We start from the raw sequence: 6,087 nt of genomic DNA, 5'->3' as shown, positions 1-6,087 counted from the left end.
TGTGTGAGACCATTTGCTGCCTGAGTGTGTACAACAAATGCTTTACACTGTCCTTGGATACTGTCTTACTGCTCGACCAAGCTACCACTTTAGAGAGTAAGGTTATATCTAACTTTAACCTCTGCCAAACCTCTGGGGACTGTGGACTCTGTGCACACTGTACCTATTTGGGAACAGTATATACAGAGCCACTTTTTTACATAAGGTTATATCTAACTTTAGCCTCTGTCAAGCCTCTGGGGGCTGTGGACTCTGTACACACTGTACCTATTTGGGAACAGTATATACAGAGCCACTTTCTTACATAAGGTTATATCTAACTTTAACCTCTGCCAAACCTCTGGGGACGGTGGACTATGTACACCCTGTACCTATTTGGGAACAGTATATACAGAGACACTTTCTCACAACACCTTCCTACACATAAACCATCCTACCCTGCACGCAGACACCCTTGCACTATGCTGCAAGGGTGCCTGCGTTGGCGCTAAGTTGCTTAACTTAGCGCCATCGCAGGGGGAAACACAAGGCGGCGCCACACTCTTTTAAATATGGCGCAGCCTTGAGTTTCAGAAGTGGCGGAGCGCGACGTTAAGCCAAGGAGGCCTCTTCCTTGTTCATATCTCCCTTTGATTTTCTATCGCTAAAAACATCTCAAAGCAGATACCAGGTACTAAGCAAATATATATCTTCTTATTCCTTTGTTTTATCTCCAAACGTCTTCCCACAGCACAGAAACTGAAACTTGGCTGTTTCAGAAGATCTTCCATTTATCTGGGATCAGGGTACCAGAGCTGTTTTTATTCTAGAACACTTGAGTGCAGCCTTTGATGCTGATTCAGATCATTGGCTGAGTCAATGCCTGAGCATATCTGGCTTCAGAGACATTTTGCTTCCTCTGTGCAAATCCTTTCTAGATGATCCTGAGCCGGCAGTATCTTTGTTCCTCTGTCAGCTGTCAAGCCTTCCAGATGTAGGGTTCTGCAAGCCTTTTCTTTAAGCCCCACACTCCTCTACCTCCCACCTTTGATCTCCTTATCCAGATGCTTTGGATTTTCAATGGAGTGTAATGATGACCATCAACTCAATGTCTCGGCTACTGTACAATGCGCCAGATGTTGCTAAGTTCGATTTCTGCCTGGTGGCCTCCTGAGCTGGGGCTCCGTTACTGTTCCAGCTTTTATGGTCTGAAATCTGAGGTACCCTTTATCACCTCCCTATCGCTCTCAAGCCATGTGACCAAGTTAGCAGCTTCCTGTTTTTCCACCTCTGTATCAAACTCCATTGACTGCTGCCTTTTGATCATCGCAAAACGGTGATTCAGTCAATCATGAAGGCAAGAATTGGATAACTCTCTGTATCTGTGTCTGCCCAGCTACACCATCGAGCATCTCCTGATTCTAGAAAACGTTGATGCCTGCTTGGCATTGGGGCTTCGTCTGCATGTTTCCATTTCCAGTCATCTGCCTCTGTTACACCGGCTTCCAGTTCAGAAAAATCTACTCCTTTGTCTTCCATTTTTTATCCTTGTTTGCGTTAAGTGGTGAATTATACCCTGGAGAGCAGAAAACGGATGGATAAATCTTTCCTATATCCGTGTTCATCAATGTTGAGGGAAAGCTCAGTCTTGGAGCATCTTTCTCAAGCTGTGCCACATCTCAGTACAGTTGTCCCCGCTGCAGCCCACGACTACCCTGCCCTCTCATAGATTCATCACAAGCGGTGGTTGATATACTGAAATATATCTGTCTTGTGCCCACAGTTCATAGCCATAGCACAATTTTGTACATATTTCTAGGACTAACTTTCTATACTTTGCACCATTCAAACTACTTTGCCCACATTTCTTACCAAGTGCAAAGTACTCTTGCTGTGGGCCTACACCCATCTCCTCGGGTATCTTATGTGTCAAGTGGGTATCCAGTGTGCAAAATTGAGAAGAATGATAAGAAGGTCAGCAGTCTTACTCCATTCTTTTTTATTACATGACCCTGTAGGGAACTCCATCCAGCAAAGACTGTACCTCAAAGGAGGTCAATGTATTTTTAGTCCATTATCTGTTCAGTATAACTGCTTTTCAACAGGTCATTCTTTCGATTAGTCCCAAGGAGTTTCTCATGTTTGTGACTATTGAGCGTTCGTATGAATTGTCGCTCGTCAACGGTTTGTCAAGTTTGCGATGGAAGATCAGAATGTTTGGTTCCTCAAACTCATCGCCTACATAAATAAAATGAACACACTTCCATCCGCAAAACCTAAAAACAAGTGAGCACAGCTGCCCATGCCCTGGTTACAGCTACATGAGCCTTTAGACATTCCATCCTGGGAGGAGCTCACCAAAGATCATTTGCGGCACTCAATGTGGCACTGAATTCATCAGACAGGCTTTTCACCACTCCTTTCAAATGTGACTACATCACTGGGCTACTTCTGTTGACTCCCCATCATGGCAAGAATCCAGTGCGGACTGTGTTTCACAATATATATCACAATACACAACCACGGACATCAACACCTATCATTCCTTGGGGCAGATTTATGAGCCCCTTGCGCCACTTTTGCGTCACTTTTCCCATGTTAAAAGTGACGCAAAAGTGGCGCAAGGGGCTCATAAATCTGCCCCCTTGTTTTTATGAGAAGCGCACTAATCTCTTTTTAGACCCGGTGCACCAGAAAAGAATACGAAATGTATAAAAGAAATGCAGCTTTACTTGTCTTGGATGACTTCCTGTGTCAGGTGGGTTTCTTCTGCTGTTCATCGCTTGATACTTTTGTGGTGTGGTCTGTATGTCCGTCCTACTATCTTCTAATACATTTTTGTAAGTCACACATCGTTCCTTTGTAAGCAGCACTTGTTATAGCAGGGATTGTCTGCACATGTTGTGTTCTAGTGTTTCTGAATCATGAACAGGTTACTAGACTTCGGTAGATGTTCACCTGGCTTCTCCAGGAGAGCAGGAGTCCATCCCAGGGATTGTTTACAGGTCCAGAGCTGGATGGCAGGATTGAAAGCATTTGCTCTACCAGCCTCTCTCAGTGGAACGCCATCTTCATGGAGTGTAAGCTTCTAATCCGAACATCCTTGAACATCGTGGCATTCCTGGTTTCTTCTAGATCACATGTCCATAGAGTTCATCCTCTCATGTCAGACTCCTGTGGGTCCCATCACACACACATCCCAAGGGACGCAGAGCAGGCTTGTAGTCTGTGTTAATCTAAGGCGGTGTTCAGCCTTAGGATCCAGAAGGCTTTCATGCGGCTGGTAACTTTAGGCTGTATATGATGCTTTTCTGCAGTTCTTCCGTCCGGTGCAGGGCTGCTCTGTTCAAGTCTGAACTTAATGTGTCAATGAACCTGTAAATATACCCCAGGAGATTACTTTCTGGGCAGCGAGTCACCTGCAGCTGTTATCCAAAATAAATCTTATCGACATCTCAAATATTTCTGCTCATCAAACAAGTTGGTTTTCCCATCCTCCTGATTGGTTGATTGTAGTCATCTCTGGCAGGACCTTGGACTATTTAAATGTATTTAATTTTTGCAAGATTTGTTTTTCTGAAGTTGACCATGATGTCTTACTTACCGTCTCAGGTAGTCTTTGCATTTTTCTGAAGACTTTGCAGCAGATCACTAGTGCAGGCTACTTGGATCCACATCTGGTGCCTTGTTTCAAATGCTGCTGATGCATCAACACATTATGAGTCATGAGGAGAAGTGAAGTTGTATCTCTCTTTAAGGAAGTTATTATTACTGGTAGCTCTAATATCAGCAGGGAGGCAGGGACAGCTGCCTATTTGCTTTGGCACTAATCCATACATTGTTCCAAGTCAAGGTTGCTTGTCTAATGTGATCACCTTCTGTTCCAAAGATTCAATCAGAATATTCTATAAAGCTAAACATGAGAATTCAGATCTTACCTAGGCAAGTCCTCATTCTTCCCTCAACAGTTGAGGGGCTTCCAGATGTGACAAATGGTTGAATTCCAGGATGGTGAATCTGTTCTGTTTGGGTTGACTCGCTGGGGGTGGAAGGCATCGACTACGCCCTGAGTTGCTGTATTAATGTACACTTCTGATGATGAATCAGAATCGAAATTGTGGTCTGAACCTGGATTGTTGAATGAAAAGGAAGGCCGCTTCAAAGGCTTTTCTATTGGGAGCAAACGTGCAATGCTGCTAAAATAGTAGCTCCCAAACTGCACATACTGCACATTGGAGGGTCACATTCGGATTGATGGTTGGTGTCTTACTTAGAAATGGAAGGAACTTTGATGTTAATTAAACTTGGGGATTGCAGAATACTTGGTTATTGCTTCTTCTTTCATAGGATGTGTTTGGGAAACAGGCGGCGGTTTGCCTTTTCCTCAATGTTTAAACCTGTGATGAGGAAAAGGGAGGAGGTGGTAACATGCTGTGTATTTACCGGTAATCATAATTCCACAATTCCAAATTTCCCTCACCTCCCTTCTTGCCTTTCATCCATTCTGTTGTACAGCTGGGATCATTGCACCGTTAAACATTAAAATCCAGAGGGGGTTTTATAATGACCAACAAACATAAAAACAATCTCCAAGGAAATGAATTCCATTCAATTGTACTTTATACATATTCATTGTGATATGCTAAAACCCTTACTGGCAGCTGTGCTCTAGTGTCATCCTATTGGAATATTCAAATGATGCTGCTTGAGAGAAGGGCCTGCCCTGTTTGCTTAGAATGTAGAGTTAATGAAGGAAGCTTATCCACAGGTTTGGGCTAGAGGACACAAGTTGTTGCCTACCTCCCAGGTATAGACTCACCGTGTTTGGACTATGATGAGGAAGAAGCTTACTGATCAGGTTTCAGCACTTTACTTCCACCGCAGGGATTATTTGCTGACAAACCTCCCACTTTATAGGAAACAGAACAGTAGATGAAATACTTAAAGTATTCTTCAAGACCACATCTGCCCGAAAATAATGCACCATAATATTATGAAATTATTTTTCTAAATTTCACTGTCATGACTGCCATCACAGCCCAATTTGGCGACAGCACTTTCATGGCCTCCTCCAAATGATGTGAATGCCAGTAAAGTTTGTCACTATAAAGAAATCTGTCTTTGTGTTTTGTGTGGTTTGCTGATGGTGGTAGAAAGACTGGAGTCAATTGCTGCAGGTATGAAACATCCCTGGTGAACACCAAGAGGCACAAAGTGGATGGATGAAGCTCTCCCCAAAGGAATGCTGGAAGCCCTGATCTGTGACTTGCTTATTTATCAATTGTCTGATCCCTTGCTAATGCAGCAATCCTACATTTATATAGGATACTGATAGTCATGAACCTGTCCAGATACACTAAGCAAAGTGCTGATCAATAACCAAACCCTGAGGCTTTATCTGCCTGAGGTCCAGTCCACTCCCTGCATCCCAGACTAGCCTTAGCTAGGGAGGCAGGGATACCTCACTATATGTCTGCCAGGTCCAGTCCACTCCCTCCATCCCAGACTGGCCTTAGCTAGGGAGGCAGGGATACCTCACTATATGTCTACCAGGTCCAGTCCACTCCCTCCATTCCAGACTAGCCTTACCTAGGGAGGCAGGGATACCTCACTATATGTCTAACGGGTCCAGTCCACTCCCTCCATTCCAGACTAGCCTTACCTAGGGAGGCAGGGATACCTCACTATATGTCTAACGGGTCCAGTCCACTCCCTCCATCCCAGACTAGCCTTAGCTAGGGAGGCAGGGATACCTCACTATATGTCTGCCTGAGGTCCAGTCCACTCCCTCCATCCCAGACTGGCCTTAGCTAGGGAGGCAGGGATACCTCACTATATGTCTAACGGGTCCAGTCCACTCCCTCCATCCCAGACTAGCCTTAGCTAGGGAGGCAGGGATACCTCACTATATGTCTACCAGGTCCAATCCACTCCCTCCATCCTAGTCTAGCCTTAGCTAGGGAGGCAGGAATACCTCACTATATGTCTACCAGGTCCAGTCCACTCCCTCCATCCCAGACTGGCCTTAGCTAGGGAGGCAGGGATACCTCACTATGGGCCTCATGTAGGTAAAAAATTTTTAGCGGTTCTTAAATACCGAGCCGTACC

This window comes from Triturus cristatus, chromosome 1_1 (genome assembly GCF_964204655.1).
Source record: "Triturus cristatus chromosome 1_1, aTriCri1.1, whole genome shotgun sequence".
Classification (NCBI taxonomy): Eukaryota; Metazoa; Chordata; class Amphibia; order Caudata; family Salamandridae; genus Triturus; species Triturus cristatus.
The sequence above is the reverse complement of the archived record's forward strand: the minus strand, read 5'-3'. Positions refer to the sequence as shown.